The sequence below is a fragment of the Aquarana catesbeiana genome, linkage group LG01, assembly GCF_042186555.1.
Source record: "Aquarana catesbeiana isolate 2022-GZ linkage group LG01, ASM4218655v1, whole genome shotgun sequence".
In the NCBI taxonomy this organism is placed as follows: domain Eukaryota; kingdom Metazoa; phylum Chordata; class Amphibia; order Anura; family Ranidae; genus Aquarana; species Aquarana catesbeiana.
This window is the reverse complement of record NC_133324.1, coordinates 807,038,077-807,047,461: the sequence shown is the minus strand read 5'-3', so window position 1 is coordinate 807,047,461 and position 9,385 is coordinate 807,038,077. Positions and strand designations below refer to the sequence as shown.

At 43.3% G+C, this 9,385-nt stretch overlaps 1 non-coding gene across 1 annotated transcript; it reads right to left on the bottom strand.

Moving 5' to 3' along the window:
- Positions 1-2,785: 2,785 nt before the first annotated feature.
- LOC141124992 (U6 spliceosomal RNA) lies at positions 2,786-2,892 on the bottom strand. Its single transcript, XR_012241303.1, has one exon. It is a non-coding gene; the product is annotated as a U6 spliceosomal RNA (small nuclear RNA).
- Positions 2,893-9,385: the final 6,493 nt, after the last annotated feature.

The following is a 9,385-nucleotide window of genomic DNA, read 5'->3' as shown; positions in this document are numbered from 1 at the left end:
ATATATACACAATACACTTTAAGTGCAGCTAACTGACTGACTGTCCTGCCTAATCTAGCTAACTCAAATGAAATGACACTGTCTCTCTCTCTCTCTAAGCACACCGGAACACACTGCACAGGGCCGCCATGCAGGCGGCCTTATATAGTGTGGGGCGTGTACTAAATCCCCTGAGCCATAATTGGCCAAAGCCTCCTTGGCTTTGGCCAATTATGGCTCTCTGTTAAGGCGGCGCTGTGATTGGCCAAGCATGCGGGTCATAGTGCATGCTTGGCCAATCATCAGCAAGCAATGCACTGCAATGCCGCAGTGAATTATGGGCCGTGACGCGCCACACGAATTTGGCGCGAACGGCCCATACCGTTCGCAATTCGGCGAACGATCGAACAGCCGATGTTCGAGTCGAACATGGGTTCGACTCGAACACGAAGCTCATCCCTACATGTGACCAATTCTGGCGCTGCAGCTCAGCCAAGGGAGACTTACTCCACATCTTTTGGTCCTGCCCATGCTTACAGAAGTACTGGAACACAATTTTTCAAATACTTTCAGACGTTCTACACCAAAAACTGCACCCAACACCTGATCTCGCGATTCTAAATCGCAACATTGACTCAATTTTCCCAACTTACAGACATGTAGTGACCCATATTCTGTTAGCTGTGAGACTAAGTATTGCGAGACTATGAAAAACTGATAAACCCCCATCTGTAGAACACACTCTCGACACGGTGAATCTCCACTATAGTTTTGAACTAATGATGGCCTCTAGTACAGGCCTCCTGCACAAGGAAAGAGCAAAATGGGAGCCATGGGAGATGTGGCCTGGGGCTGCGACATTTCTTTAATACCCACTAACCTGCCATTTCCCTTTTTTCTTTTCTTGACAAGCAACAAGTTGTTAGAGTTACTACTTGATACTACTACTCTCTATTGTTACTGCTTTCAAACCTGCATACTCTTTCTGATGGAGACTGTCCACATGGAGTGCCACCCCCCAGGTAACAAAAGAGTTCCCAATGGGGTTCCTGGGCAGAGGCCACTCACGTAATAACTAACTCCTAGTTTTCTCAGTTGAGATTAAGACAGTTCCTTGATTTATGATATTTGAACAACCAGATAATCTTATCATATGTCTATATTTAATTGATCTACTGTTTACCGCTATACAATGTGCACATTGTATTTTTGTGTATTAAATGCAAAAATCAATAAAAATCTATTGAAAAAAAAAAAACAGCGAATAAAAATCAAGTGACGTAAAATCAACTGTTTCCACCTGAATGCCGGGTTGACCAGTGAATGGGGGAAGTACGGGTGCTGCAGAAGTGGTGGGTTCCCAATTAGGATTGGTGAATGCAGCAGGAAGGGCACTATGGGCACGACAGGCTTGTGTTCGTCTTCTTGGTGGCAGCGGGACACTACTTGTGCTTGCCACCTCGCCAGCTTGAACTGCACTTATGGGACTCGCCACATCACCAAATGTCACTGCAGTGCTGGATGTACAACCAGGGTGTACTAGGCCGCTGGTGCTTGCCAGTTCACCAGAAGAAATAGCGGCACTAGTACTTCTCTGCTCCATAAGAGAGCCCTGTGGTTCTTGCACCTCAACAGCAGAAGAAGAAGATTGGGGTACGCCTGACCTTGGCAGGGACCACAACTCCATCGTCAGAGCTATCTGTCATGGAGCCGCTGCTGTCTACAGGTTCGTATTCTGAGCCTGAATCTGACAGACGAGTGACTTCCTCTTCACTATCTGTCATGCTCAGAAACGTGTAGGCCTCTTCACTAGTGTACCTTCGATTTGCCATTTTGGGCTCAAATTTAGTGGTACACTAGTGAGACTCACAGGCAAAAAAGCTCCTCACTGTTAGCGACTGTATCAAAACGCTACCAAAAAACTGTTACCAATTGCAGGGATCAGGCCTGACTCTGCGAACGCTGCAGTTATGTGTGTTTAGTGTTTTGTAAGTGACAGTGATCGATCGATACTGCACTTGGGTGGGCTGGGCTGGGCCAAGGGGCAAATGCAGGTGCTAGTAGGTATCTGGGCTGATCCCACTAACACTGCGTTTTTAGGAACCCTAAACTGCTGAGGACGCTAGTATAGATCTGATCGGATCAGATATTGATCCGTTCAGATACTATACCACTAAGGGAGGTGTATGCTGCATGCGTGGGTGTTAGCAGTACTGGCACTAACCTGATGCTGCCTGGGGTGACGCAGACCCTATCTGACCCTAAAACCTAACTTATATCACCCGTCAGGCGATTAGGGGGTTAAACCTTTATTAGGTAATAAACGGCGGGTGCCCTGACACTATTAAAAACGAACTAACTAACCAGCGTCACCCGTAACAGTTATACGGTGATCACTGGTGAAAGGGTTAACTAGGGGGCAATCAGGGGGTTAAAACCTTTACTAGGTAGTATATGGGGGTCCCTGACGCTATAAAACGCTGATGGCGAACCTAAATACTTATAAATAATAAAAGTGCTGCGCAAATAAATTGTCCCTTTCAATAGTAAAACAAAACAATCAAAATAAATAAAATAAAATAAGGAGATGAGATGGGAACACCAGTGGATGGTAAAAACGCCAAGGATAGGATCAGAGGTGACTGAAAATCCCTTCACCATATATGGATGGCCCCTCACCTGCAATCTTCGACCTGAAACAGGTCACACAGCATGTACACCAAACAGAAGGTAAGCTGAAAACCAGGCGATAATAGCTTCTCATATGCTGCTCCCACTCTCATCTTGCTTCCAGATCAGAGCGCCAATAAATATGGAACACTTCACGAATTTGCGTGTCATCCTTGCGCAGGGGCCATGCTAATCTTCTCTGTATCGTTCCAATTTTAGTATATGTGCTGCCGAAGAAAGCACAGAACCTAAATACTTACCTGACTAACTAGCGTCACCTGTGACACTAATACAGCTATCAGATAAACGATCGCTTAGTGACACTAGCGATGGGGGAGTGATCAATGGGTTAAAACTTTATTGGGGGGGGTTAGGGGGTACCCTAGACCTAAAGGGGCCTAACACTAACTACTACCCTACCACTTATAACTGTCACAAAATGACACCAATGCAATAATCAGAAAAAAAAAACTTCTATTGGTGTCACTGTGACAGGGGGTACAGGGGGGTGATCGGGGGGTGATCAGGGAGTGATTGGGGTGAAAAGTGTGCCTAGAGTGTTCTACTGTAAGTGTAGTGTTGGTGCAAACTTACTTGATGTATTCTCTCCTCGGAAGCCGGAACGAAAAGGCTTCATGAGGAGCGAAGACATCACTTCCTCTGTCGCTGTTTACATTACAGCAGCTGAGGAAGATTATCATTCGCCAGGAGCGATCGTGAGGGGCTGGCCATGAATCAGTGGCCTCCCCCTCACCTCGGATCACTCCTGAAGGTAATCCAACCACTGCAGGCACCAGGGGGTCCGATCGGACCCCCCACCCAGGGGCAGGCAGGGACGTACAGGTAAGCCCTTATGCCTGTCCGTGCCATTGTGCCGACGTACATTGGCGTGCATGGTCGGCAACTGGTTAAAGTGAGACAATAAAAATAAAAAATGCCTGTAAATATAGTGCCTGGAGGGGGTCCTCTTAGTCTCCCTTTAAAGTGGCACATCGGTACTGTGGATAGAATCTACTGCAGCAAAACTGACATTTCTAAAGAAAAAAAATTAATGAAATGACATTTACTGTAAATTTCCGGCAATACAATTCCTTGGCCTACAATAGAAAAATGTTAACAAAATTGGTGGGGGGTCCCCTTCCAATCCATACCAGGCCCTTCAGGTCTGGTATTGATTTTAAGGACAACCCCACACCAAAATGTAAAAAAAAAATGGTGTGGGGTCACCCCCAAACTCCATACCAGACCCATATCTGAGCATACAGCCCTGCAGGCCAGGAAAGGGAGGGATGGGTACATAGTACCCCTACCCATTCACCAAAAAAGTGTAAAAATAAATAAATAAAAACAGGAGGCAGTTTTTGACAATCCATTTATAAAAAAAACAAAAAAAAAGTGTCCCCCGAAGTAGATCCACCACCAATGACGCTGTCACCGCCTCCGCCTAACCCAAAAAGAAAACAAAAAACATTCCGCCGTCAACTAAGGCAAACCAATGAATGCCTGGCTTGCATTTGACAGTTCTTATATATGTAAGGGCAGGGCCACCTGGTGACATCACTTGGTGGCACCGCCCCCTGGTGATGTCCCCTAACCTGCATGCACCGGTTGGTGACATCACAAGGGGAGATACCATCGTTAATGTCACCAGATGGCTCCCCCTTACCTATATAAGAACTGTCAAATGGCATGCCAGTCATTCGAAGGTTTGCCTTAGTTGACAGTGAAGCATATTTTTTTGTAATTTCTCGGGTTGGCGGTGGCATCGGCGCTGTGATTGGTGATGGATCTAAATCAGGGGACATTGTTTCTTTGTTTTTGTTTTTTAATAAAGGAATTGTCAAAAACTGTCTCTGTGTTTTTATTACTTTTTGACACTTTTTTGGTGAGTGGGTAGGGTTACTGTGTACCCCATACTCGTTCACATAGGCAGGGGGACGAGATCTGGGGGCCCCCTTGTTAAAGGGGGCTTCCAGATTCCGATAAGCCCCCCACCCGCAAACCCCCATGAAAGCATTGCAGGGTGTTCGCTGAACGGGCAATCAGGTGATGTTCGTGCCAAACTTTTGCTTAACCTGAACCGTTCGGCCAACTCTACTCAAAATCTGTCAAAATCTTGCTCATGTAATGATTTCACAGTAGAAACTAACTATAAAACACTGCTTTGGCGGTATATGGTACCAAGCCTCCTAGCTTGTGTAGTCTTCGACAACCCATCTACTTGCTTTAAGACTGTCCAGGACCATGTACATTTTACCACATGTGGCTGAATTGCCAGTTGTTCAAAGATGGTGAACGCATATTTATGGAATCTTATGCATTCTATTTTAGTGACCGTACCCTATGGAACCATACAAAGTGCTTCTTAATTTGAGGCCTACTGATATGTATGGATATCAATTTGTGGTCACAAAACAGAGAATCCCTAAGGTATGGCTCTCTGATGTGATTTAGGTCAAAACTAGCTTACATTGGATATTACTAAATAAAAAGCTGATGTGAAGCTAACGGGCACTATGGTAAGTTTTACAGAGTCTGAGAACCGTGGGTCTCACATTTCCTACCATTTGCTTTGACTGCCATCTACTCAAATGCTATTGTACATGTCCTATAATAGTTACTGCCTGTCACTACCAAGAGTCAATATTTTTCCTTCACCTTTAATCTTGCATTACTCCTGTCTCTCTTTTCCTTGTTCCCTTTCCCTTTCCCCCTCTGTTCTCTCCAACTTCATTCTACTACCTTTCCTCTTGCTTTTTCCTGTTAATATTATACAGAATTTTTATAGCACCAACATTTTGTGCAGCACATTACAGTATAAAAAGAGTCAATACAGTTACAATTCAATTCACTACAAGAGCAGTGGCAGCTGGTGCTCAAAATTTTTTTTTTGGGGGGGGGGCGCAAACATTTTTTGAAAAAAAAATTAATTGCAGCCACTGTGCCATCAAATGCTGCCACTGTGCCATCAAACACTGCCACTGCACCATCAGACATTGCCACTGTGCCATCAAACCTCCAGATTGGTGGGGAGGCAATGCAGAGTGAAAATATTGAATATTCATTGGTTATGGTCACAAAATTGGGTGGGATCAGGGCGCACTCTCTGCGCCCCGAGCATACCCTTTTTTGAAGCCTTTTACAGCCTCTGGCTCTAATCAGGTGCTTCAAAAAAATACACCCCCTCCTGCCCCCGCCATAGGAGTTCATGTGTCCGGTGTCCTGAAAGGGGTCGGGCGCATGGATAGGGAGACGCCAGCAGGGATGGGGGGGCGTTGCGCACACAATGCACAGGCTGCCACTGTACAAGAGGGTTAGGAATGTCCTGTTGTGAGAGCTTACAATCTAATAGGGAGGGGCAAGTGGTACAAAAAGACAATAAAAGGCAATACAAGACCAGTTCAGTTTCATTACCTATATCAATGTAGCATTAAAATATGAATGTGCAGTGCTCACCTCCTGTGTGTAATGTGTAATTAGTTTTATTATAGAATATAACTCATTAAAATAAATAAAATAATAACAGTGCAAAATAAATTGTGCAAATAAATTGTGCTTCTGGCTTCATTGTACAAATGATAACATAATAAATAAATCACATTTCATAAATAACAGAAAAAAAAATAAAAATAAAATATACATCCAGTGACTCCAGATATGAAGACAAATATAGTCCCATCAAGAAAGTTACACAAGAATCCCTCTTCTGAGGAAAATGACTCCATTCAAATTCCACCTCCACAGGTAAAAATGTGGCTATGCAATTATCCCCATGTGTGGACCTCTTAAGCTATAGGAGGTCTACACTAGGGATGAGCCCAACACCCCCTGGTTCGGTTCACAGCAGAACATGCGGACAGGCAAAAAATGTGTTGGAACACCATTATAGTCTATGGGACGTAAACTTGAGAAATCAAAAGGGCTCATTTTAAAGGCTTATATGCAGGGATGAGCCGATGTTCGAGTGGAACGTAAGTTCGACTCGAGCATCGGGTGTTTGCCTGTTCGCTGAACAGCGAACAATATGCGGTGTTAGCAAAAAATTTGAAAGCCGCCGGGACACCGATAAAGTCTATGGGACACTAACATGAAAAATCAAAAGTGCTAATTTTAAAGACTTATATGCAAGTTATTGTCATAAAAAGTGTTTGGGGATCCAGGTCCTGACCTAGGGGACATGAATCAATGCAAACATTTTTTTTTAAAAAGGTTGTTTTTTCGGGAGCAGTGATTTTTTTAATGCTTAAAGTGAAATACCAGACCCAAAAGGCCTGGTAATGGACTGGGGGGGACCCCATGTTGTTTTTTTCAATAAGTTTTATCTATATTGCAGAGATATGACAATTCATTACAGCCGCAATCAGTTTTAAATGACAATTTTTCCATTAGAAATGTCATCTTGCTGTGGTAATGTTCTAAACACGGGAAAAATGTGCCACTTTGCAGGCATACTATAGACACCTCCCAGGCACGATATTTAATGGAATATTTAATTTTTATTGTTTCACATTAAGCATTAAAAAAACACTGCTCTCGTAAAAACGGGCGTAAATTTGCATTGATACATCTCCCCTGGGGCAGGACCCAGGTCCCCAAACACTTTTTATGACAATAACTTGCATACAAGGCTTTAAAATGAGCACTTTTGATTATTCATGTTTGTGTCCCATAGACTTTAACGGTGTTTGTGTGTTCTGTCAATTTTTTTGCCTGTTTGCATATTCTGCTGCAAACAGAACCGGAGGGTGTTCGGCTCATCCCTACTTATATGCAAGTTAGTGCCATAAAAAGTGTTTGGGAACCCGGGACCTGCCCCAGGGAACATGTATCAATGCAAAAAAAGTTTTAAAAATGGCCATTTTTTCGGGAGCAGTGATTTTAATAATGCTTAAAGTGAAACAATAAAAATGAAATATTCCATTAAGTATCGTGCTTGGGGGTGTCCTTAGTTTGCCTGTAAAGTAGCACATATTTCCCATGTTTATAACAGCGCCACAGCAAAATTACATTTCTAAAGGAAAAAATGTCATTTAAAACAGCTCGCGGCTGTAATGTATTGTCGGATCCCGGCAATATAGATAAAAATACCTAAAAAAATTGGCGTAGATGTCCCACCCCCAAAATCCATACCAGGCCCTTCAGGTCTGGTATGAATATTAAGGGGAACCCCGCACCCAAATTTAAAAAAAATGGCGTGGGAGGCCCCCAGGCACTATATTCTCTGAACAGCAGTATATATACACTATACGGCCTGTTCTATATACAGAAAATTGGGCCTTAGGTGTTGATGGTACCAGAACACTGTAAGCCCTCACAGTTACTCATGTTGGGTGCAGGAACAGGCACTGCGGTGAAATATTATATCAAGAATTGTCCCCCAGGACAACTGTATCATGAACCAGGCCAGGAGTATGGATTTCACAATGGGAGATATAGAGGAGGAGGGCCAATGATTCGCAAACAGCCCTTGGTTACATTATTACCAAATAATTCTGCATTAATTTACAATTATTAAGAACAATCATATCCTCTACTAGAAAGTTTAGAATGTGAAATATAAAATTTAAAATATAAATCATGTTTCAATAGTATTAGTGACAGTATTCACATAAAATACATTGAGATCAAACAAACACATACAGTGGGGACGGAAATTATACAGATCCCCTTAAATTTTCCACTGTTGTTATATTACAGCCATTTGCTAAAATCATTTAAGTTAATTTTTTCTCTCATTAATGTACACACAGCACCCCATATTGACAGAAAAACACAGAATTGTTGACATTTTTGCAGATTTATTAAAAAAGAAAAACTGAAAAATCACATGGTCCTAAGTATTCAGACCATTTGCTGTGACACTGATATATTTAACTCAGGTGCTGTCCATTTCTTCTGATCATCCTTGAGATGGTTCTACACCTTCATCTGAGTCCAGCTGTGTTTGATTACACTGATTGGACTTGATTAGGAAAGCCACACACCTGTCTATATAAGACCTTACAGCTCACAGTGCATGTCAGAGCAAATTTGATTTGATTTTGATTTGATATGGGATTTGTATTGCGCCAAATGCGCTCCGTTAGGAGCGTGTCTAGGCGCACCAAGACCCTAAAATCAAGTGAGATTTCCAAAAGAACATTAAAAAAGGAGCCTAGGGTGCCCAATAGGAAAGAGGTAGAGTAAAAAGAGAGAAGAACCGGGGGGGGGGCTAACCCTCCAGATGGGGGAGGAAAAATGAGCATACAAAATCCATGTTTTTGTATGATTTCTATTCTTCATCAGAATATCCGTAGGCCTGGATAAAGAGTAAGGTTTTTAAACCCTTCCTGAAACTCAGGAGGGAGGGTAAGGACTTTAGAGAATCATGAGGTCAAAGGAACTGCCTGAAGAGCTCAGATACAGAATTGTGGCAAGGCACAGATCTGGCCAAGGTTACAAAAAAATTTCTGCTGCACTTAAGGTTCCTAAGAGCACAGTGGCCTCCATAATCCTTAAATGGAAGACGTTTGGGATAACCAGAACCCTTCCAAGACCTGGCCGTCTGGCCAAACTGAGCTATCGGGGGAGAAGAGCCTTGGTGAGAGAGGTAAAGAAGAACCCAAAGATCACTGTGGCTGAGCTCCAGAGATGCAGGTGGGAGATGGGAGAAAGTTGTACAAAGTCAACCATCACTGCAGCCCTCCACCAGTCAGTGCTTTATGGCAGAGTGGCCCGACAGAAGCCTCTCCTCAGT